This window comes from Pleurodeles waltl, chromosome 1_2, assembly GCF_031143425.1.
Source record: "Pleurodeles waltl isolate 20211129_DDA chromosome 1_2, aPleWal1.hap1.20221129, whole genome shotgun sequence".
Lineage (NCBI taxonomy): Eukaryota > Metazoa > Chordata > Amphibia > Caudata > Salamandridae > Pleurodeles > Pleurodeles waltl.
Genome location: NC_090437.1, coordinates 15,254,387 through 15,281,158, shown reverse-complemented (window position 1 = coordinate 15,281,158; position 26,772 = coordinate 15,254,387).

Sequence of the window (26,772 nt, the reverse complement as noted above, 5' to 3'; positions counted from 1 at the left end):
ATGCATGGTACATGTTGCTGCCCCCTTACTGTATTTATATTTATTATTTTTGGGCAATTGTCCATTTGTTGTTATTTTGTAGGACATAGGCCCTCATTACAACATTGGCGGTAAATGTCGCTTACCGCCATGCAGAAGACCTCCAACACACCGCTGCACAGCAGAATTCCTCTACAGCTATTACGACCCACAGCTCGGAATCCGCCAAAATCTAGACACCCACACAAGTCCGCCACACCGCAGGTCAGTGATAAACTGGCGATAACAAAACCGACACCGTCACGCCAACAGGAATACGCCCACACTATCACGACCCATGAATCCACGCAGCGGTCTTTCAACCGCGGTATTCCATTGACGGTACACACCGCCGCTCTCAAAATACACACACATATACAAAACAAAACCACATGGGACAATTCGAAATACACACGCCTGATACACATACACACACCACTCCCACACACCCAATACAATTTAAAACACACACCCACATCACCCACAAACCACTACGACACAAATTGAGAACGAAGCACAGAGAGAGACACCACCATCAACAAACTAGCATCCACAGGCACACAACACCATCACTCACACAACATCCACGCACCTCACACAACACACACAAACACATCCCCTCACACATCACAACACACACCACCTCACAAATCACCCACACCACACCATGGCACCGCAAATACACCCCAGTTTCTCTGAGGAGGAGCTCTGGGTCATGGTGGAGGAAATCGTCCGGGTAGAGCCACAGCTATTCGGATCACAGGTGCAGCACACCTCCATTGCTAGGAAGATGGAGCTATGGCGCAGAATCGTAGACAGGGTCAACGCAGTGGGACAGCATCCAAGAACACAGGATGACATCAGGAAGAGGTGGAACGCCCTTTGGGGGAAGGTGCGTTCTGTGGTCTCAAGACACCCGATTGCAGTTCAGAGGACTTGCGGCAGACCCCCAACTCCTCCCCCACAACTAACAACATGGGAGGAGCAGGCCTTGGCTATACTGCATCCTGAGGGCCTCACAGGAGTAGCAGGAGGAATGGACTCTGGTAAGTCAAATCTTTACTATTACATCCCCAACCCTACCTGCATGCTATCACATACCCCCACACTCACCCTCACCCCCATCACTCCAACACCTCACATATGTCCCACTATCACAAACCACCCATCCCAACACCAAGACCTGCATGCAACACCAAAGCATGGACACCCATCACCAAAGCATGTCCACTACAGATACCCACACAGATCCCCAAACCAAATATCACACAAGGTCCTAGACAAGATTGTAAGCACTGGGGTACAGGGTCACCCACACATTGCACACAATGGCACACACAGATGCAATAATCATGCCTTTACACCCCTGCAGGACCCCTACCCAATGTCACCGGACAGGAGGTTCCAGACATGTCCACAACCCCCACAGAAAAGGCCCACAGTGATGACAGCAGCTCTGTCCAACTGGATCAAGATGACCAGCCCGGCCCATCTGGGACCTCAAGACAGTTGATTCCCCTGACACTGGCACATGCCACCACAGAGCCTCCCACCTCAGGAAACACCAGCACAGCACCCACCTAGCGGGCCCATACCTCTGTCCCCAGGACACGTCAAGCAGCAGTGTGTCCTCCACTACAGGGAACCCAGGCAAACCCACAAACCCAAGAACATCAGGGACCTGGGGGCAGTGGCAGTGGCAGTGGGCACATGGTTCAGGGGACAGAGGAACAGGAAAACAGGGGAACTGGGAGGACTGCTGTGCGACGGGGGAGGACAGGCCCAGGGAACTCACTCTCCACGAGGCCCTCTCCAACATCATGGGAACGTACCATCATTCCCAGGAGACGATGGCAACGGTACTGTCCAGGTTTCAGGAGACCCAGCGGCTGCAGGAGGAACAGTATTTGGGGATCAGGGAGGAACTCAAGTCCATCAAAACCACCCTGGTCACCATTGTAGGGGTGCTGAAGGACCTTGTCAACACCAGGAGGGACACTGTGGCACAACAAGGGGCCCCTGACACTAGCCTCGATCATGAACAGCCCACCATCTCCGCCAATGCTAGAGGACAGGAGGCACCGCCACAGGACCACAACACCAGCAGCCCACCCTCTGCTGGTGGAGAACCACCCCGCAAATGGTCCCTGTGATCCAGGAACAAGACAGAGAACAATGCCAAGACCCCCTCCAAGAAATGAGACCACCCTTAATGTCATCCTTCTGTCCCACTTCGCCACCCTGTCCATCCTTAAACTGCCCTAGCCCCACTTCCTATGCCCCTTTGGACAATGCACCTGTGAGTCAAATAGACTGGACTCTGCCATGGACATTCCTCCACCATCACCCCTGACCATTTTACAACCCCCTCCACTATTTTGCATGTAAATAAACATTCTTGAATCACAAAACAATCTGGAGTCAGTCTGTGCTTTCACAAATGTGTATTTGCAATAACTATGGAATATAGCAATGTCAATTTACTTGTTCACATACCAATGTAACACAGCTGTAGTCCATGAGGTAATATAGCAGAAGTCACACAGTGGGACCCACATCTGTGAAATGGAAAGACAAAGTGACAAGTCAGGGTCCATATACTGGGTGAAAGTGACAGACATATGATAGGTCTAATAATTGTATGAGATGTAGGAGGCAGTGATGTCTTCTTACAAGTGTCTCACTGGAAGTATTGCTGGATCACGCTGTTTCTGTTGTCGATATCCTCTTCTTCTGCCTCCTCTTCTTCTCTGTCCACAGGCTCCACAGCTGCCACTAGACCTCCTTCTGGACCATCTCCTGCAGAAAAGGCAGTTTTCTGTTGTCGCAAAGCCAGGATGTGTAGCATACAGCAGGCCATGATGATCTGGCACACCTTCTTTGGTGAGTAGTAGAGAGAACCACCTGTCATATGGAGGCACCCGAACCTGGCCTTCAGGAGGCCGAAGGTCCTTTCGATCACTCTCCTAGTTCGCCCATGTGCCTCATTGTAGCGTTCCTCTGCCCTTGTCCTGAGATTTCTCACTGGGGCAGTAGCCATGACAGGTTGGGGTAACCAGAGTCACTTGCAAATGTCGAGAGACAACTGTTAGACACACACTAACCCTTAGGGACAATCCCAGACCCATGCAATCATTCACACGGTATAGGGTCCTTGTCCTCACCTATTAGCCTCGCACTGTGCCTCTGGAGTTGCCCCATCACATAAGGGATGCTGCTATTCCTCCAAATGTAAGCGTCATGCACTGAGCCAGGAAACTTGGCGTTCACATGGGAGATGTACTGGTCGGCAAAACCCACCATCTGCACATTCATCGAATGGTAGTTCTTCCTGTTTCTGTGCACCTTTTCACTCCTGCGGGGGGGGGTACCAATGCCACATGTGTCCCATCAATGGCACCTATGATGTTGGGGATATGTCCCAGGGCATAGAAGTCACCTTTCACTGTGGGCAAATCCTCCACCTGAGGGAAAACAATGTAGCTGCACATGTGTTTCAGCAGGGCAGACAACACTCGGGACAACACGTTTGAGAACATAGGCTGGGACATCCCTGATGCAATGGCCACTGTTGTTTGAAAAGACCCACTTGCCAGGAAATGGAGTACTGACAGGACCTGCACTAGAGGAGGGATTCCTGTGGGATGGCGGATAGCTGAAATCAGGTCTGGGTCCAACTGGGCACACAGTTCCTGGATTGTGGCACGGTCAAGTCTGTAAGTGATAATGATGTGTCTGTCTTCCATTTTCACCAGGTCCACCAGCGGTCTGTGCACCGGAGGATGCCGCCATCTCCTCACCTGCCCCAGCGGACGTGCCCTATGGATGAGAACAGCGAGCACAGAATCAACCAACACTGAGGTATAAAAAAAAGAACTTATTGCACACATTTGTCAATCCGCAATGTGCCTGTCACTGTGTGTATGCAAGGCCTAGGTAGGTGTGATGCATTTAAAATGAATGCCATGTGGCCACCTGAAATGGCAGCTGCCTGACCTGTAAGGTGGGACAAGGGGATATGAGGTATCTGCGCTGGTGTTGTACACCGTCGTCGTAGGCGGTCGAAGACTGCGACGCAATCCTGTATTGGTTAACATTGGACCCTATGGGTCCCATGAGCCAATGACGATGTACGCCGGCGGTGATGGAACGCACCGCCGCGGACGTGACTGCCATTTTCTCTCTGTTCACTCACTTGATACCTGACCTTCGACAGGAGAGGACCTACACTGCAAGTGCTGCTGTGACCTCAGTCAGGAAGCGATGATGGCTCATGTGTCTGGGGAAAGGGCCCCTGCCTTCACTTCGGAGGAGTTGGAGAAGTTAGTGGATAGGGTCCTCCCCCAGTAGACGCTACTCTACGGTCCTCCAGACAAACAGGTGAGTACTCTGTGATCATGCTGTATGAGCAATGCGTGTTTGGAGTGGTGTGGATGGAAGATACAGGGGGGGTAAGAAGGCCTGCATAAGCGAACGGTGAGTGTATGTGCGTCAGGGCAAGGGTGGGAACGCGGGCCAATGAATGTGATGGTCCGGACGGTTAAAGATCATCCTTTTCCCCTGTACTATTCCTCTAGGTCAGCGCCCACCAGAAGAAGGATATTTGGCGTGCCATCGCCAAGGACGTCCGAACCCTGGGGTCCACCACAGACAGAGCCCCCACTGCCGGATAAGATGGGAGGACATTCGCCGCTGGAGCAAGAAGCCTGCGGAGGCCCAGCTGGGGATGGCCTCCCAACGTGGGAGGGGTGCCCGTCGCACCATGACTCCCTTGATGTTCCGGATCCTGGCGGTGGCGTATCCGGAGATGGATGGGCGCTAGAGGGCATCACAGCAGTCACAAGGGGGTGAGTACAGTCACATTCATCTGACTCTGCGCGCATGGCGAGGTATCTGGGTGGGGCAGGTGGGTAGTGGGTTACCCTAGGCCAGGGCGAGCTTTGTAGGCAAAGACCCTTTGTAAGTCAGGCTATGTGGCACCCCAACACCACCAGTGGTAAGAGCCATCTACACCTAGTCAGGGTCCTGTGACTTCCATGTGTGCAGCAATCGGGCTTAGGCCTTGTACCCCATGTCCCTGTGATTAATTAGAGAACTGTCAGTGCATGGCGTACTGCAGAGGGCTCCTGTGTCTGTAGTGTCTGCCAACGGTAGCAGTATTGCATGCACTGAACATGTCTTTCTTCTCCCCCCCCCCTTTTTGTGGTCTCCCTGTTCTTGTGTGCATTAGCATCATCAGGTGGAGGAGCAGTGCCACGGGAGCAGGAGGGAGCTGCATCCCACATGGCCATAGAGGGCGAGACAACGGAGTCTGAAGTCACCAGTGGGACGGAGGGCGAGGGGAGCTCCACGGCAGGGGCAGGAGCAGAAACCAGCGACACCGACTCCTCCTCTGATGAGAGCTCCCTTGCAGTCGCAGGCCCCTCTGTGCCCCCCGCATCTACAGGTACAGCCGCCACACACCCCTACCAGCACCGCCCTCCCAGCAGCCCCTCGGCGTGTGTCCTGTGGCCGCTCACCCAGGAGGCTGGGTATCTCCTTCGCCCCAGGCACCTAAGGCCCTGCCCCAGTAAGCCCTGCTCGCCTCCTGAGATCCCTCACTGTTGGGCAGTCTACCATTCTGAATGCCATCCACGGTGTAGAGAGGCAGTTGCAACAAACAAATGCATACCTGGAGGGCATGAATTCTCGCCAGGCAGCCCAACAGCGAGCATTTCAGGCTCTGGCCTCTGTACTGATGGCAGCCATTGTCCCTGTGTCCAGCCTCCATCCTCCAACCTCTTCCACCCAGACCTAATTCCCTGTACCTCAGCCTATCCCAAGCACACCATCAGACCAGCATGCACACACCTCAACACACAAGGGTGGCTCAGGCAAACATAAGCACTGCACATCCCACAGGCATTCACACAAGCATCATACACATGCACACATACCAACATACACTCCCTCTACTGTGTCCTCCTCCTCCAAGACTCCCTCTCCCCTCCCTGTCTCACCAGCACTCACACATGCACTACATCTTCAGACACTACCTCCATCACCAGCACGCCCCTCAGCATACACCGCTCACGTGCACTCACCACCCCCACTACCATTCACACATCCCCTGTGTTCTCTAATAGTGTGTCTGTGAGCCCTCCTCTCAAAGTACACAAACGCAGTCACACACCCACCCAACAGCCATCCACCTCACAACAGCCTCCAGCCCATGCACCTTCATTCAAAGTCAGCAAACGAACACCTCCTACAACCACTACCTCTTCCTCCACTCCCAAACCCCCTCCGTCTACCCGTCCCAGTGTGTCAAAAAAGCTTTTCCAATTAAATGTTGACCTCTTCCCTACACCTCCCCCCTCTGTCTGTCCCCTAGGGCCCGCCTTTCCAAGTCTGAACCCAGCACCTCAGCCACCACATCACCGGGCACAGTGGTGCCAGCAATCGCGGCATTTTGGAGTGCGCCAAGCAACAGGGCTGCCAGTGTCCCAAGGAGCGAGGGCAAGGACATTCCGCCACCTCTAAAACTGAAAAAGTTGCCCACATCCCAGAGGGAGAAGGCAAAAACACCTGCCACCAAGGGCTCAGGCAAGACAAAAGTGGAAAGTGGCAAGACAGCTGCGCCACCATCCAAGGTGGGGAAGAGCCAGAATATCAAAAGCAGTTCCATGTCGATGCTAACCTGCACGCCGACAAGACCGCCACCAGCACCGCCACCTGCACCGCCGCCACAGACACCGCCGTCATTACCGCCGCCACAGACACCGCTGCCATCACCGCAGACACTGGGCCCACCACCAGCACCGCAGACACTGAGCCCGCCAGCACCGCAGACATTGAGCCCGCCACCAGCACCATAGTAAGTGAGCCCACCACTAGCACCGATGCCACAGAGCCCGCTGCCAGCACCAATGCCACAGAACCCGCCGCCAGCACCGATGCCACAGAGACCACCGCCAGCACCGATGCCACAGAGCCCGCCGCCAGCACCGTTTCCACAGAGACCGCCGCCAGCACCGCCGCTACTGACACCGCCGCCACCACCGCCGCTACTGACACCGCCACCAGCACCGCCAGCTGCCCCACGACATCCTGAGCCAGTGGCACCACCACAGACATGGCTGCCATCCCCAGTAGTCAGTCGTACGAGGCTGGTGGTCACTTCCAGGAGCCTGGCCAGCTTGCATGTTGCACCACCGTCAGTGGAGTGTCACATCCACTACCTCAGTCCTTGGCAGGATGAAGCACTCTGGGCACAAAGCCCCCTCCAGAACCAGTGGAGACTGTTATCCACTTGAGAGACTGTGGCACTCCCCAGGATAAAGCAGTGGGCAAGCCACCCACTGAAAAGACTTGAGAGACTGTGGCTTTGCACTCCCAAGGATAAAGCAGTGGGCAAACCACCCACTGAAAAGACTTGAGAGACTGGCTTTGCACTCCCCAGGACAAAGCAGTGGACAAACCACCCACTGAAAAGACTTGAGAGACTGTGGCTTTGCACTTTCCAGGATAAAGCAGTGGGCAAACCACCCACTGAAAAGACTTGAGAGACTGTGGCTTTGCACTCCCCAGGATACATCAATGGGCATGGAGCCCCCTCGTGGAGCTGGCGTCATGCACTCATCCGGCTGAGGTGCCCCCCCTTCCCTTCCCCCTGAGATGCCTGTTTCATTTCGATTTGATGCCCCCGCAGTGTTCTCTCCGTTTGAAGTCTGATATCGAGTGTGGGCCTCGCCCATGCATTTTGGGCCCAGCGGTCCACAGACTATGAATGGTGCACTATCCGGACTTGTATAGTTGGTGTACATAATTGTTTATACTGTATTTAAAGTTTTGACTTATGGATTTTTCATGATTACAATGTTACAATAATTTCCTTTTGTCATTGCGTTCTTACGGGGGGGCCAGGGGGTGTAAATCTAATGTTGCAGCATGTATTGGTATGTGTGTTGTTGTGGGTGAGGGTGTTTGTTAGTCCCAACTGCCCCCAAAGCAAAGAACACTAGACAGCAGGGAAAATGTATAAATGGTTGGTGGCGGGGTGTTTGTCAACTGGCGAAGTATTTGCAATTGTGATTTTAACAGTTTAGTTCTCCTTTTTTTCTAGTTCAAAGCTTTTGCTTTCTTTGCTGTGACTTGTTGTGGTTTTGCCGGTGGTTGTCCTGCGGTTTGCGTAGTTGCATGTTTTAGGTAAGTAAATGAATTTACTCCAAAGGAATATTATTGAATGACATGTTTGTATGTGGTGTACTGAATGCAGGATTGTGTGTGAAATTGTCCTTAGATTTATGCACAATGATATTTGCGTTGTCTTATGTCTAATTTGCTTTTCTTTTTTCTTTTTAGTGGGATATCATTGGTGATTGGTGTGGCTGTGCAGAATGGTTGCTGGTGAGTCAAGCTTTTTCAGCCAAATGAGCGGTATAGTTTTTGAATTTATAACTCTCAGTGATAAAGCTACACTTTGTTTATTACTTATCTTACACAGTGCTGCTTGTTGGTGATGCATTTGTCCAGTTACTTTTTGTAGGAAGGATCCTGGCTAGCCATAGGATGACCGTTCAACAGGTTGCTGGTGTGCTTTTCGAGTCATCTTCTGACCATGATTATGAGACCGACTCTGCATCTGAGGCAGAGGAGGAAGTGCAAGATTCTGGAAGTGAATTTTCTGTCAGAGGAATCATCTGATGATTAAGCCACTCTCAGTGCTGATGAAGTGCCTGTTTTAGAGGAGGACACTAATGTGACAATGGTACTACAGCCAGCGGCTGAAAGGCTTCCCATTGGAAGATCTGACACGTGGGTTGCACCAACCATGGAGCAGCCACAGTTGCCTGCGTTTACTGGTTTCCTGGGTGTCGAGTTAATACGGAAAACTTTTTGCCTGTCAACTTCTTTGAGTTGTTCATGAACAATATATTTTTGGAAGAGATTGTTGAGCAAACTAATTTGTATGCAGAGCAGTATTAGAGGGACAACGCTGCCAGACTAAGGCGGTACTCTAGAGCTAGCCGGTGGATTCCCACAAATCTGGAAGAGTTGAAAAAGTTCTTGGGTTTAACTTTTTTGATGGGGCTGATAAGGAAGCCATCACTGTCTTCATGTAGTCTACTAGTCCCTTGATGGCAACTTCTATATTTACTGCAATCATGAGTCGTAACCGGTATGAGCTTCTTCTTCGGATGTTGCATTTTGTAGATAATGCTTTAGCCTTGCCACGAGATCACCCTGATTCTGACCGTCTTTTTAAGATTAGACCTGTCCTTGATCATTTGGATTGGTTTTCAGAGATCTATGTTCCAGGCGAAGAAATATCTGTAGATGAGTCTTTGGTCCTGTTCCAGGGTCATTTGGTTTTTAGGCAGTACATTCCTAGCAAGAGGGCACAGTATGGAATTAAATTGTATATGCTGTCTGAAAGTAGTACAGGATATGTTTATAATTTCTGGGTCTACACTGGCAGGCATTCCAGTATTGACCCCCCTGGTTGTCTACCCACTTTTGGAGTTAGTGAGAAAATTGTGTGGGAACTTGGTAGACGACTGTTTAACAATGGTCACCATTTATATGTAGATAACTTCTACACAGGACTTCAGTTATTCAAGGAATTGTTCAGATTGGACACTGTTGCTTGTGGCACAATCTGCTCTAATCAGAAAGGCTATCCAAGAGAGCTTGTCTGTAAAAAACTTGAGAGAGGACAGTGCAGTGCCTTGCAGAATGATGAGCTGCTAGCTCTGAAATTTGTAGACAGGAGGGATGTGTACATGCTAACTTCCATCCATGATGAGAGTACTTCACCTGTAGCTGTTTGGGGTCACGTTTCTGAAGTGCACAAACCTGTTTGCATTTTAGACTACAGTAAGCACATGGGTGATGTTGATAGAGTAGATCAGAGGTTGGAACCTTACATTGCTGCTCTTAAGGCTTATGTTTGGTATAAGACATTAGCGGTTCACATGTTCCACTTGGCAACTTTTAATGCTTTTGTTGTGTTCAAGGATAGTTCTTGAGAGACAAGGATGATATTTGTGAAATTTCAGGAGTCTATGATAGTGATGCTTGTTGTGCTGGAACAGGCAAGAGTTCCCAGAGAAGCAGTGGTGGAGGATGTGGCTAGATTGAAAGATTGCCACTTTGCTGAGCACATTCCTCTTACGGCCAAAAAAAACTTTCCTGCTAAGAGATGAAGAGTCTGTGCTTGACCAGGTATCAGGAAGGAGACTAGGATGTACTACCCTGATTGGGCTGTGTGTGGGTGGCTATTTCAGGAGCTACCACACACAGGAGATTTATTGGGAAATACCGTGAGCGTAAACTGCAGTTTTATATTTTCATATGTTTAGTTTCACGGTTGGCATTACTGTCATGTATTCAGTTAGAGCTTTTGTGTTAGTAGTTTTGTACTTATTTATAATTAGTGGTTTCTTTGTTATTTAAAAACAAAAAAAAAGTGATGGTGGTGTCCATGGACTGGTGCTTGGCGGGTGGCGTGTGTGGGGTGGCGCTTGGCTGGCGGTGTGTGTGGGGTGGTGCTTGGCTGGCGGTGTGCGTGGGGTGGAGCTTGGCTGGCAGTATGTGTGGGGTGACGCTTGGCTGGTGGTGTGTGTGGGTTGGTTCAGTTTTTTGGTCTTTCAGTTATTAACAGTGCATTTCACTTTTGTGAAATCTTGTTAGTAGAATTTGATCTACTGAACCAACACTCACCCTCGTGCCAAATCCAACCAGTATGTGTGGAAAAAATGACAAAACCTGCTCTGTTGTAATCAGGCGTCACAGCACACCCGTGACATGCTAGGTGTTTCGAGTGGGACCCTGATGATGAAGCATGCCACCAACTTGGTTGGTGGGTGATGGGTCTTTTTAAAATAACCTAAGTGCATTTATTTTCACAATTTTAGTGTTTGGAACATCACAGAAGTACGTGGACACATCAAAATGATCTATTGCAAAACTACCTGTGTTTTGGGGGAGGGCACCTATGTTTTTGGTCTTGGGTGTGGCTTTCATCTAGGGAAACCTACCAAACTCCGATATTTTTTTAAACTAGACACCACAAGGAGTCCAGGGAGGTGTGACTTGCCTGGATCCCCCAACGTATTTTATCCAGACTCTTTTGCAAACCTCAAAATTTGCTCAAAAAAGCATATTTTCCTCACTTTTCTTTGTAGGATCACCGCTCCAGCACAAGTTTCCTACCACCCAGAGTTCCCCTCAGTCTCCCAAGTAAAATGAAACCTCACTTGTGTGGGTCCCCAAAGCAGAGTCAGCCTAAAGATGATTAAAAGAAAAATATGTGCTTATCAACTCGCTATGCTATCCCCTCAATCTCTTTTTGGCCTTTTTCTGTTTCAGGCACCTGGGCCACCCACACAAGTGAGGTATCATTTTTATCTGGAGACTTGGAGGAATGGTGGGTGGAAGGAAATTTGTGGATCCTCTCAGGTTCCAGAACTTCGTGTCACCGAAATGTGAGGAAAAAGTGTTTTTTTGGCCAAATTGGAGGTCTGCAAAGGATTCTGGGTAATAGAATCTGATGAGAGCCCCACAAGTCACCCCATCTTGGATTCCCCTAGGCGTCTAGTTTTAAAAAATGCACAGGTTTGGTAGGTTTCCCTAGGTGCCTGCTGAGCTAAAGGGCAAAATCTACAGCTAGGGACTTTGCAAAAAACACATCAGATTTCAATGTAAAAATGTGATGTGTCCATGTTGCGTTTCCTGTCGTGAGCATTAGGCCTACCCTCGCAAGTGAGGTACCATTTTTATCGGGAGACTTGGGGGAACACAGAATAGCAAAACAAGTGTTATTGCCCCTTGTCTTTCTCTACATTTTTTCCTTCCAATTGTAAGACAATATGTAAAAAAGATGTCTATTTGAGAAATGCCCTGTAATTCACATGGTAATACGAGCATTCACAGATGTGCAAATAACCACTGCTTCTCAACACCTTATCTTGTGCCCATTTTGGAAATAGAAAGATTTTCTTGATACCTATTTTTCATTGTTTATATTTCAGCAAATGAATGGCTGTATACTCGGTAAAGAATGAAAACCTATTGCAAGGTGCAGCTCATTTATTGGCTCTGGGTACCTAGGGTTCTTGATGAACCTACAAGCCCTATATATCCTTGCAACCAGAAGAGTCCAGCAGACGTAATGGTATATTGCTTTCAAAAATTTGACATCGCATGAAAACGTTACAGAGTAAAACATGGAGAAAAATTGCTGGGTTTTTTCACCTCAATTTTAATATTTTTTTATTTCTGTTATTTTCTGTAGGAAAACCTTGCAGGATCTACACACATTTCCCCATGCTGAATTCAGAATTTTGTCTACTTTTAAAAAATGTTTAGCTTTCTGGGATTCAGCATTGGTTTAATACCCATTTCTGTCACTAATTGGAAGGAGTCTGAAAGCACAAAAAGTAGTAAAAATGGGGTATGTCCCAGTAAAATGCCAAAATTGTGTTGAAAATGTTGGTTTTCTGATTCAAGTCTGCCTGTTCCTGAAAGCTGGGAAGATGGTGATTTTCAGCACTGCAAACCTTTGTTGATGCCATTATCAGGGGAAAAACCAAAAGCCTCCTTCTTCAGCCCTTTTTTCTAATTTTTTGGAAAAACGAAATTGTCGCTGTATTTTGGCTAATTTATTGGTCTCCTTCAGTGGAAATCACAAAGTCTGGGTACCTCTAGACTTCCTAGAATGTTAGGTAAAAACAACGCAAATTTAGCTTATGTGGACAAAAAGTTATGAGGGCCTAAGCGCGAACTGCCCCAAACAGCCAAAAAAAAGGCTTGGCACCTGAAGGGGAAAAGGCCTGGCAGCGAAGGAGTTAAGTTATCTTCTGCAAACTTTGAAAGTTTTAGTTACGGTTACAAAGTTTAAAAGTGTGAAAAGATCCTGAAAATGTAGGTTTCTGAAAAAAGGTCAGAAAAATTTCTTTCAAAGGCAGAATTTTTTCTCAAAAATAGTTTTTCTAGGTGAAAATTGGGGAGGTTTACAAAACTTTGCAACTTTTGGTATGTGCGACTTTTAGAAGCTTTGTAGAACTTTGCAAGCAAAATGTAAATTTCAGCACTCTTTACCAGCATTTGACTTCCATAGAATAAGGCCAGTTTACAGTCCCCACACAGGCCACTTCAAGGGCAATGCCTTCCTTTATGCTGTGTCCACAGTTTGTTAGCAATTCCACACAGTTCTTAATTTCTGACCCTGGCTGCCAGTGGCCACTTATGCACTTATCCAAGGGGTTTTAGGACTTTTTACTTCCTCTTCCACTGGCCCGGGGTCTCGTTTGCAACTGCCTTAACTTTCAGCAGTAGGAGACATCAGACCAGTCCCTCCTTCATGTTCACTTAAGTCATGGCAAACAGAAGGGCGACCAACAACACAGTGGCCCTTGACCATTTAGTCTGCTGAAGCAGATGTCTTAATTAAAATGTATTAATGAGTGTTTATGTGTTTTGAATAATTAATTTTGTAGAAAATGAATAAAGTAGAAAAAGAATGCACATGTTTAAAATTGTGACCTCGAAGAATGGCCACCAGTATTCACGAAATATACTAATGGATGATTAATATGTATGAAATATTGAAAATGTATTAGATTAATGTAGTAATATGCCATAATAAGGGGTATGAAGTATGTTTTAGTTATTAATCGTATGCCTTAACTTACTGAGTGTCTTGGCCTAGTTTTGCAAGGCCTCATGCAGAAGCTGTATTTCTTAGGGGTTAATAAAAAATGCTGACAGAGTGAACTAACTGTGAAATGTTCATTGTTTTAATAAAATGCTTAGCAGAAGCTTTCCATGAGAACTGACTAACAGGAGACAGTGTCCTAAGAAGTGTAACAATTGTGTGTAATGTGCGTGAAAATTACTTTCCCAGGAAGAGAACAATGAAGACACTGACTGGAGAAGAGGATGCAACAAATTCAATACCTGACAAGCCAGATGATGAGAACATCATAAAACAGACCAATCAACGACGTGTGAAGGAAAAAATATTAGAACTCATAGATTTGGTATAGAAAAATTATTGGGTAGAGTAATAATGTACGATTAATTGACCAATTGGGAATTAGGAGATAGTTTGTGTGATTTTGATGTGACGACGTGACAGAAGAGAAAGATTCAGATAAGACTTATGCAGATTTGGAGAGAAGAGACTTTAGGAGAAATTTGAGATTCTGTCATTGGGCTCATACTCTCTGACTGAGAGCCTGATGTGTTGCTGATCAATTGATGACCCGAGGACGAAGACTGATTCTGTTTGCTGATCCATACCGTGGATAGGTCGATATGACAATATGACTGAAATGCATTTTTATGCCTTTTCTTTCTAGGTACCAACTGCGCAGTTTTGATTAGTTTTCCTTAGCTAGATGTCTTCTAAATTCACGTCCTAAATTTGTTTTGCATGAAGCCCCACATGCTGATGCTAATTTGAGTTAGTTGAGGTTACCTATATGATGATTGACAAATTGCAGAAACAAATGGTTGACAAACTTATTTTGCTGAACTCTATGAACTATGTAGCATTATTGAAGTTAATTTTGCTGATGATTTGCACTGATGCTTTAGAATGTATTGTGATTCAAGCTTTGATTGGATTGTGTTTCCTTGCGTCCTTTTGGTTTTGGTTCAGGCTGCTTTGTGCACTACCCTCAACGTTGGCACGAGCAGGTCCTGCATTTAGCCTCCAAAGAAATGTGGAGACTGACACTTATTTTTCTACAAATTAAGCACTGATTTTAGGCAATGGTTTTTATTCACTGCTGTGTCTAATTCATTTATATATATGTCTACAATAGAAAAAAAAACTTTTTATACTCACTCCTTTTTGGGTGTTCATTTGTTGTTTGCCGTGATGTTTATGCATCAGTGCAGTTCAGTCAGCTGATGACAAAGCATTGTGCAATGGCAGTACGAGTGGAAATAGTGACCACTGTTAGCGCATCAGAGCCTTGATAAGTAAACTTACCAGGAGACGCGTTTAGGTCGACAAACCTTTGGGCCACGTTTGGGAACTTCCCAGTACAAAATATTTTCTTGTCATCACCAATCAATAGATCAATAAACAATCAATAGCAACAATCACTAGTAGATAAACATTTAATAAAATTTATTATTGAACACACCATTTACTTCTCAGGCACGAATAACCACACCAGTTTAGTCAAAGTAAGATATTTATTTCCCTATTGGTTACAATCTAATACCATGTCTCATTAGCAATGAACCCACGCCAAAACAATCCAATCAATAATCAAAACGCGATTTAATCAATACATCTGCTAAATTCATTTAGCATGTAGGCACATCATTATACGAATTAACTTAGCAGAGTCTCTTTAGTACATGAATCATCAAAGCAAGAACTTAGTCATTTGTCTATTTGCACAAAATATGAATGAATGCCTTAACTAACCTCAAATTAGCATTAGCATGTTGGGCTTCATGCAAAACATTTAGTGAACTGGAATTTAGAAAAACATCTAAACTACGGCCTCTATCAAAATAGCAGTTGGTACCTAGAAAGAAAAGGCAAACAGACAATTACAATTTGCATCAGATAGTTACCAATCCAACAGATCAGCAAACAGCGTCAGTCTTCGTCCTCAGGCCATCAGTCAATTCACCATCAGCAGAGATAGGACAGGGCAGAGTCTCAATATAGCATAGCTACAGAACGGATTTCTTCCCTCAGATAGAAGAGAAGTTAGCATCAAGCCAAGATGGGCAGAGGATGGTTTAAGGTGACAGGACAACTAAACTAAAGTATGGAAACTGGCAAAAGTCCTCTAGCAAAAGTCTCATAGCAAAGGAATGGCAAACTAGCAAGGGTAAGAGTCCCTGTTAAAGTGGAAGAAGAAATGTCCCCAGTTTTCCTCAGGTTACGCCGTTAAATCAAAACTGTCTAACTATTCCCTAATTCCTCATTGGATGAAGTTTGGTGCATTATTATCTCTATCCAATAATTCGGTAAGCACCTTACTAGAACTTTCCACAATTTGCAGTTCCCAGGTCGTGGATTATATTGACGTTGTTGTGTAGCCATTTCAAGTATAGCTCCATGCATTTTAGTTTAACATACTAGGCCGCTGTGCACTTTGCCCTAGATGTATTTTATTCAGCTTCGCATTGTTATTTTACAATAACCAATTTTTACGGTCTTGTTTTAATTTCTTCTATCGCACTGTTTAGCTTAGCTCAGCACTGTGTTCTCAAATAATGCATTCTTGATCGTCCTGTTCTTCAGTCAAGGCTACAGTCTGGTACATTGCCGGTAAACGTGGTAGAAGTTTAGTCTCGAGCATTCGTAGAAAATACACATCCTTACGTAGGGACATTTTTCTTAGAACATCTGGGTGTTAGTTATAAAAACACTTTCTAGTCCTAGTACACCGCAAGAGGGAGATTCCAGCCAGGGAACCACAACTGTATGCTGAATGCCCCCTGGCAGATGCTGATGCAGATTACAGGCCTTTGCTCAGGTATGAGAGTTGATGTCCTCCGGGGGGAACCTGAAAGGCAGGCTTAGAGCTTAACATGCTGTGCTCGAAATATAACTTAGAGAGAGAATAATCTAGCGGCACTATGATAGCCTTATTCTTGTGCTTCACTCTTATCGTTACTATTTTAATATTATTGTGTTGTGTAGTTCTGGTTATTGCAGCTCATGCTTTGTTATCCAAAATGCAGTCGTTTTATTAAACCAATCTTTAAAACTTATACTGCTTCTATTGTCATTTATATATGAGACCGCACTGTGTATGAGAGAACCGGTTGTGACCTGAGTGACCACGACTTCCCTGAGAAGTACTGAGATGTCATGCGCTCGGCTGCCCAATTGTCTCTACCATTTGGGAGAGATGAGGCACTGCTAGTTAGCCGGAGCAAAACCTGGATTTGGAGTGACAAGCGTCATCTACTGTGGGCCAGACTTAGTCCCCCACATCGTGGACGATCTTGTTGCTCAAAATCCAGTAGTCTCATTAAGATAATGAGAGCCTACGCGACAACGTCTTCAACGGTTGGAATGTCAGGTAGAAAATGTTACACTTTGCGCTCCAGTCAGTGTTTCCATTGTCTTCTCCTAGTACAGTTAACCTTGCACCTGTTACAAATTACACTGTTGAATTTAGCAAGAACGTCGCCTTGAGCAAGCCGGTTCTCATAAGAAAGAATTTACTACTGTTACACACACTTAACTCTTGGAAAAATACAGCTACGTGTCCTTCAGGAAGACAGCACATTACACGTTAGAAAATACAATTCAATATGAGGCCAGGCAGCTAGGCCCAAACTCTCGCTAAGCTAAGGCCCTCTGATTTACTAAAGCAAACTCTTAACACACAACTCTGATTATGACATACTAATACAAATTCAAACATTATTGCTTAATAATTCAGAATTAATAAGCCTTTTCATTAGTCTTCGTATACATTGGTAGCCACTCCCCGTGGGCACATTTCAATGCGTGCATTATTTTCTATGTTAATACATTTTCTATGCAGCTTCATCAAACAATATATTGCAAGCTTTTCATTTTAATATTGATTAAAAAAAACACAATCCAACACCACAGTGTCATTCATTCGAAGTAAGATGAAATTTTATGTCTCAGGTGCTAAGCGGACATGTTATGTTCTCTGGTCTCCTCCCCAGACATGATGGCGGTGGTTTGTGGTTGAAGTACCATACATATCCACGGTAAATGTGCAACAAATTGTTAGATAATACTTTATAAAATATAAACATATATAAATAGACGCCTGAATCATGTATACATTCTTTAAAAAATGGACCTGGGACGCTGGCCGAACATTAGCTGCACCGACAAGCGAGATGGTTGGCATGTTTAAGAATGTATATTAATTTGAGCCTACATTACATGAGGTATTGAGATTGAGGAGCTACTAATGAAGAGCCTTTAGTACCACCTTGGGGGCAGAAATCTAACCATGCCTAATATGCTTCAGTTGTCACCATTTTCTGGATGCCCGCCGAACGCCACTGCAGGAAAGTAAACCGCGAGAGAATTGTTCCATCGAAGGCTATTTAAATTGCATGGTTGGAACGGGGCGGGTACCTGAGATAAGACACAGCTGGTGATACAAATATACAAACACACGAAAAGAGGGGAGCCACCTGGTGACTGAGGCGTCAGATAAAGGATTGCCGCCCCTTTGTAAAAGAAAAAAAAAAACGTTAATAGTTGTCTTTGATTTCTGAGGAACATATGCAGCGTAGCTGATTTTACATTGTTTCATTTGGACGGATTCTGCTGTCCTAGTGACTGTTGGCGAACAGACTAGCATATTTTTCGTGCCATTATATTGTCAACTGTTCATGAGATACATTACTACACAGTGCTTAATTTGTAAACATGAGTGCCGGTGCCTAAAACTCTGCTCAGTATCCCGCGGCCGGCGCAATTACATGTTTGGCCGCCTCATACCAAGGCGGCGCAGTCTTTAATCCACTTCGTACCTTTTAATTCACTACGGACACACCCTGGCCCTTTATCTGACCGGTTGGTTCTGCTTTTTCCCTGTATGATGACTTTTCTGTAATCTTTCTACTTTGTGCGTGTTTTTGCTCTCTTATCACGACAAACGTTTGATGCGGAAAAATATGTGCTGGCCGCCAAAATTCAGCTGCGCTTGCCCTCACCGGCAATCACTGGCTCAAATTAAGCACTGTTTCTACACTTCTTTAACTTTGTCATTGTGCATACCCAGATTCCTGACAACGTTAATTACGGCAGGCCATGTGCCACAATATGATACTATAAGCAGAATGGAAATGCAATATTTGTAAAAGAATGAGCACTGGTGCCCACAATTCTGCTGCAAAGCCAGCAGAGGAGCAATTAAATGTTGAAGTGTCAAATATCAAGGGTGCTTAGTCCTAAATCCACCTCATGTCTCTTTAATTTACTACCAGGCACTTCATACCCCTTTATTTTAAACATACAGATTCCTGCGTTCTGCCTTTGTGATGTGTTTTTCATCTTTCTCTTCTTCCATCTTTCTTCTATGTATCCTTTTCCCTCTCTTGCAATCTGTAAACGTCTGGTATGGAAATGTAAGTGCTGGTCCCTGAAAAATGAGTGCCAGTGGCCTTCACTGCCATCCACCAACTCATTTTAGGCACAGGCCATGTGACTTCAACAATTTACATAACATCACGATATCGTTTGATATCTGACTGCGGCTGGATGATGAGCAGTACTGTTACTCTGTTATCTTCCATTATATAATTTCAACTGCAACATCATGTTGTACTTACTGAGTCCTTATAGTCCTCTCTTTCCTCCCAGTATCCCCTTGCATTCCCCTCTTCTGCCAGTCCTCATGTGACTCATTGGTTTTAGCTGAGTGTCACTGGTCACAGTTTGAGATGGACAGTTAATGTGTAAGGAAGTTCAGTACTCCAGGCAAACTTAAACTCTGCATTCTGGAGCCCTCCCCACACACTAAAAACTGAGTTTTTCTAGCCTTTTGTAGTAACTAAGCATTGCCACTGCTAGAGATCAAATTTTGCTAATATATTAGTGCATATAAGTTAGCATATGGCAAATTACAATGTTTATTTAAAAGCCTCACTGAGAAAATAATGTAGAAATGAAAAACGTGCACAGTTTAAGTTGTGGTGGCCATTTGTGGCTGGCACTTGTATTTTGTCATCACGTTTTACATAAAGACATTGTGCATTCATATTTCAGTGAATTATTAATAAATATTAACATGAAAGTATTATTTGAAGTAGAAACAGTAGAAATAAATATATTATGAGTATTAAATCAATATGAATTAAACACACATATTGAATTAAATGAATTTCATTAACATGAATTACGTGTGCAGAAAAATAAATGCACGTTTGAATTTAACATGACATGAGTCATGTTTGCAATAAAATAATTTGCTTTGCATATTTGATTTAATTTGTAAGGTGCACAATAGGTTTATTAATGTATTAATTGCATTAATGTGTATTTAGGCTTTCTTAACTTGACTAGGCCTGGGAGTTTTATTTTGCAAGTAGTAATGGAAAATCACTTGTTCATTCTGTTCACTTTGACCTGAATTCTTTCCCTAGGTTGCTAATGTAATGTTGAATGTCCTATTGTATTAAAGATGAATAACATGTTTATCCCCAACAAGGTTGCAGTATTGTTCTAGCTGTTGAACAAGACAGGAAATTTGTAGTTTTCATGAGAAATATTAGTATAGTTTATTGTGTGTCGTGAGAGAGGATTCCATTGTTGCAGAATATTAGAAAATGTAATATTTTGGTGGACATTTACAGTTATTCAGTTAAAAATGCACTTTTGCTGAGAGTTGAAGATGTTGCAAACTTTGTGGTGCCATCTACAGCCATTGGATGCTGAAACTGATGCCCAGAGTGTGCCCATCTGAAGAACCAATGAATGAATTGTGCATATTTTAATCAGTGAAGAACTTTGGAACTGAGGCAGTATCCTTTAGAGACCTCTCTTTAGTTAGTTCATCTCCACTTCGTCTAAGAATCTTGTCTTAGTTGTCCTTCCTGCCTCGAAGCTGTTTACCCTCTCATCCTTAAGTCCTCTGTTAAGTTTTATCATCATAGTCATAATTGCCCAATGCGGTTTCAGTACTAAGAGGCCTAACTAATTCTGAACTGCTGATTAGTCCCATGTGCAGCTCATGTTCTGCACCATCCTGATGCTGCTGTCAACCGAGGCCAGAAGAAGGTAACCGTCCTGCTTGAGAAATCATCGCTGTCTGCTGTCACATGAGGAGAGGTATAAATAAATGGGGTTTCTTGTTTCCTTTTTAGCTTAGGCACTTACACCAGCATATTTTTAGAGTTAGTTGTCCTACTTAGATGATTTTTTAAAATTATTTGTGTCTTACTTTTATTTTTGCTTTTATCCGCATGTGTTAGCCCATTCCCACACATGCTAGTCCCATTTCTGGTTACTGATAGGGATGGCCCAGCTCTGAAATTGTATTTTGATGATTTACTGATGCCATCATCATCTGCTTTGAACTCCAATAATAATATCCATGTTGTGTTGTTGCTAATTTATATAATTCTTTTGGAGTGTTGAACGGTATTAATGTTTAGTAGGTTGAATCTTTTCAGACTTTCTGTACAGCCTATGGCTTTCATGTATGTTTATAATTTATGTTTATAACTTAGTTTTGTGCACCATTTACATGACATTGATCTTGGGATTCTAATAAAGCTTTGAAAACATTATTCAGTTTGGAGTTTTGATTTAGTGATAAATTGTTTGTGGTTTTTAATATTGATTATGGTTTCAGGTTATTGATTTGTGATTGTGTGATTCTGATGACTATCTCCTTCACCAAGTCCAAAGATTTAGTCGATCTCTGAAGGTGAGAATAGTGATGATGTCTCACCTCAGCGTGCTTGTGGTTTCTGAACCCGTGGCTGGAAGAAGACTTCTGCGGGCAAGCTAACACCCATAGGTGCCTCTCTAAGACTGCTGTCTTACCTCATTCTATGGCAGCAACACACCTGGTGTCAGGTAATTTTGTGCAATTACAAAAGCCCTGACTACAAAAGATTGCTGGCATACTGAGAAGGTCACACAAGCACAGAAGGACTAATGACTTTGAGTTAATGTCTCAAAAGGTGACAACATTTAATTGGAGAATATTGCCTATATTTAGATTTGGGTGGGAAAATACAACAGTCTGATTTGTGAAAAGTGGTAAATATGGAGGAAAATTCAACAGTGGAATTATCTGGCAGGTGAGTTGCTTTGGTGGAGATGGAGCAAGGTAGCCACACCTTGGAGCCTCTAACTATTTCGTCTCACACTAACAGAAAAAAGTATAGACTGGAGAATCAGCTGGGATAGCCAATACAGAGTATAAATGAGCATAGAGGATGTACTGGAAAAAGCTAAAGCAAAATTCGCTTCCCACGTGGGTGGTGCCTGAACAAAGGAAGGGCAAAAGCTCATGAGGGAAGTGAGCTGTGTGAGAGGGTATGTGCTGCAATGCGGCATAAAAGGCATATACTGAGAGAAGGCTACAGAAGGAGAGATAGGGTATCACATGAGGGGAATTGTACAAAGTTGCTAAATAAAGTGCACAACAGGAAGAGGGTACTGACTAGGAAAAAAGGGGGGAAGGGCGTAGACTGATAAATAAATTGCAACGTGTCGAGACTCATATGGTCACTTAAGACATTTTGCAAATTATGAAATATCATAATAATGTCATTTTTGAGCTGCAGTGATCATTTTAAGAAGCGTACATATTATCACACAAAAGCCAGAACTAATTTCAGAGGCCTTCTTAACTTTTTTGGCAATGTGAGACTTGTTTCACCTGTGCTAATATATGCTTCCCAATATTCACAACACACATAAAATGAAACGTTAGAAAATATATATTGCATCACAAAAGCCTACATGTTAATATAATGGGACATATTTGCCATTGCATTTCCATATTTGAACAATTGGCACAGTTTAACCGTTAACCTATTTCTCTGAAAATGTATACGGCTGCTCCAATTAAATAATGGTGTTTTGCCAGATCTACCTCCCTCTAGTTTTTGGCAGCAGTCTTTCATGCTCATGGCAGAGTAGAGTGGAGAGAAGTAGAGCAGAGCAGAGTTAAGAGGAGTGGAGTAAATGTATACTTATAGAGCGCGCTGTGACCTCGTTATTATGTCTTTCAACTGCAATGATCTGATAGATCTTTGTAGGATTGCATATCCATAAACAGTTTGCAGGAGTTTCATTTGCACATTTAATTAAGCAAATGTTTTAGTAAGCATATAATTACTTAAATGCACACTAAATAGCCACAGCGACTAAGGGCTAGTAAGGGTCAACAGAGGTCACAGTTGGAGGATACCATTTGGTCCTCACTGGAAGGATGGAATAAAAAGCTCTTTTTGGGACAGAGCAATACAGAATAGGGAGTGGCACCATGGTACTATGACTTATGTGTTACACGATGAGAAGGTAAATGGACCACAATGGATTATTATGAAAGGGGCGCCTGATGCACCAAAAGGGGGGACAACAAACTTGATACCTTTTCTCTTTTTTATATAATATTGTTTTAACCATGCTTTAAAATTGTTTATGTATCTCGATGTATTTATTTTAATTAATTGCACATCAGTACATTTCATGCATTCATTTATTTAGAAAGGAGATTTAGAATGAGCCACATCGACAAGGGGTGCAGTCATTTACTTATGTGCAGCTGCATTATTCCAAAGATGTGTCCTAGTAACAACCAAGGGGTGGGTGTTCTAGTAGTCTGCACTTCGTCCTTGCCATCTGCACAAAGACTATGGCATTTTTTTCCTGATGGCTTTTGGGCACCATGCATTCTTCTTCTTCCGGTAATGAAGGTGCGTGCCATTTATTTGACGAAATCATGATCTGTCCATAATGGCAGCTTAGAAGCCTTCGTTGTCTCTCATGTGTTTCCTGTACCGGGACAAGGTAGACAAGTGGGAAGTATTGGTTCTTTATGTTAGGACCCTCCGAGCTTGTTCCTCTGAATCACTGTGCTCTTTGCCCTCTATTGCATCCCATGCCTCCAAGCTTGAATTTTCTGTTCCAGCTTCACCCATTGCTACCTCTGACTCGACAGTGATAACGCGTTCCAACCTAGGTACTTTACTTGCACGGGGACTCATTTAGGCCGATAAACCTTTTGACCCTGATTGGAGACACCTCAAGACGAGATATCTATTCCACATTTCAACCACTAGATCAATAACATGATCAATATTCACAATAACGAATCAACCAAATTTGTTAATGGCATTAATAAGAACTTTAACACAATAGGACCCCTCAGTCATGAATAACCACACTCGATTTAGTAAGATTTATGAGATTTATTCCCTATTGCTTACAATCTACTAGCAAGTTTATTAGTTTCAATACCAGAAAACACATCAATATCCTCACAATGTGGCAACTAGAATATGACTTAAGCATAGCAAAGATCATGAACATTAGAACAAAGCACAACGTCAACATGAATCAACTTTAGCAGAGTATCATTAATACATTATTCAACAAAGCAAAGATCCAGTCATTTGTCCATTTGCACCCAATGTCGGTGAACTCCTTGACTAGCCTCACATTAGCATCAGCATGTTGGGCTTCATGCAAAACAATTTGGTAACACAAATTTGGAAAACATCTAACTATGGTCTCTATCAAAGAGCAGTTGGTACCTAGAAAGAAAAGGCAAACAGACAATTACAATTTCATTATCATATAGTTACCCTCCATAATGGGTCAGCATACAGAATCAGTCTTCGTCCTCAGGACAGCAGTCGATTCGTCATCAGCCAGGGTAAGCAGCAAAGTTCACCAAAACAGGGCAATAAGGAATACTTCCCTCAGAAGGAGGAAAAGTAAGTATCGGGCAAGGCCAAAAAAAGGGTTGGGGATGGTTTAACCCCTTCTGTGCCGCGGACGTAGTGGTTACGTCCTACGGCACAGTGCTGCTGTGCCGAGGACGTAACCACTACGTCCTCGGCACACAGCCCAGAGGGAGCGCTCTCGCTCCCTCTGTGGGGTTCCCCCCCACCCCCCCAAGTCAGGGATGGAAGGGGAAGCCCTTCCCCTCCCACCCCCGACCCTCCCCAACCCCCCCTGTGACGTCAGCGCGCGAGCGCGCGCTGATTAGTCTCAGGGTCTCCCCCATCGCGCTGGAAGCAGAGCTTCCAGCGCGATGGAAAAAGAAATGCTTTTGCATTTCTTTTTCAATCCCATGGGGGAGGCCCCGAGAGGCTTCAAAGAGAAGGAAATGTATTTCCTTCCCTTTGAAGTCTCTCACAGGTTTCAAAAGCTGGATTGCTTGCAATCCGGCTTTTGAAACCCCACTAGACACCAGGGATTTTTTTTTTTTTCTTGAAATTGGCAAAAGGGAGCGACCCCTTGGGCAAGGGTCGCTCCCAGGGGGGCATTTTTTTAGGAAGGCCTTTTCTGCCCCCCCTGGGGGCAGATTGGCCTATTATTAGGCCGATCTGCCCCCAGGGGGGGCAGAAACCTCTAGGCACCAGGGACCATTTTTTTTTTTTTTTTGTGATGAATTCTTTTTTTTTAGGTGGGGAGCGATCCCTTAGGCAAGGGTCGCTCCCCTACGGGGCAATATATATTTAGGCCATTTCTGCCCCCCTTGGGGGCAGATTGGCCTATTTTGATAAGGCCAATCTGCCCCCAAGGGGGGCAGAAACCATTAGACACCAGGGAGTTTGTTTTTGCGCGCGAATGTCACGCAACAAAGCGACCCCTTTGGCAAGGGTCGCTCCCGGGGGGGCAATTTTTGGGGAAGGCCTTTTCTGCCCCCCCTGGGGGCAGATCGGCCTATTATTAGGCCGATCTGCCCCCAGGGGGGGTAGAAACCTCTAGGCGCCAGGGCAATTTTTTTTTTTGTGTTTTTTTTTTTTTTTCTTTTTTTTTTTTTAGAGATGGGGAGCGACCCATCAGGCAAGGGTCGCTCCCCTGGGGGCAAATTGTATTTAGACCATTTCTGCCCCCCTGGGGGCAGATTGGCCGATTTTAGGTCAATCTGCCCCCAAGGGGGCAGAAACCACTAGGCACCGGGGATTTGTTTTTTGGCGCCAATGTCACGCAGGGGGAGCGACCCCGTAGGCAAGGGTCGCTCCCGGGGGGGCGGTGGGGGTTGGGGGGGCAAATTTATTTTAGGCCATTTCTGCCTCCCCGGGGGACAGATCGGCCTATTATTAGGCCGAACTGCCCCCGGGGGGGGGGCAGAACACTCTAGGCGCCAGGGCAATTTTTTTTTTGTGTTTTTTTTTTTGTTGTTTCTTTTTTTAGAGATGGGGAGCGACCCATCAGGCAAGGGTCGCTCCCCTGGGGGGGCAAATTGTATTTAGACCATTTCTGCCCCCCTGGGGGCAGATTGGCCAATTTTAGGTCAATCTGCCCCCAAGGGGGCAGAAACCACTAGGCACCGGGGATTTGTTTTTTGGTGCCAATGTCTCGCAGGGGGAGCGACCCCGTAGGCAAGGGTCGCTCCCGGGGGGGGTGGAGGTTGGGGGGGAAATTTATTTTAGGCCATTTCTGCCCCCCCGGGGGACAGATCGGCCTATTATTAGGCCGAACTGCCCCCGGGGGGGGGGCAGAACACTCTAGGCGGCAGGGCAATTTTTTTTTTGTGTTTTTTTTTTTTGTTGTTTCTTTTTTTAGAGATGGGGAGCGACCCATCAGGCAAGGGTCGCTCCCCTGGGGGGGGCAAATTGTATTTAGACCATTTCTGCCCCCCTGGGGGCAGATTGGCCAATTTTAAGTCAATCTGCCCCCAAGGGGGCAGAAACCACTAGGCACCGGGGATTTGTTTTTTGGCGCCAATGTCACGCAGGGGGAGCGACCCCGTAGGCAAGGGTCGCTCCCGGGGGGGGGGGTGGGGGTTGGGGGGCAAATTTATTTTAGGCCATTTCTGCCCCCCCGGGGGACAGATCGGCCTATTATTAGGCCGAACTGCCCCCGGGGGGGGGGCAGAACACTCTAGGCGCCAGGGCAATTTTTTTTTTGTGTTTTTTTTTTTTGTTGTTTCTTTTTTTAGAGATGGGGAGCGACCCATCAGGCAAGGGTCTCTCCCCTGGGGGGGGCAAATTGTATTTAGACCATTTCTGCCCCCCTGGGGGCAGATTGGCCAATTTTAGGTCAATCTGCCCCCAAGGGGGCAGAAACCACTAGGCACCGGGGATTTGTTTTTT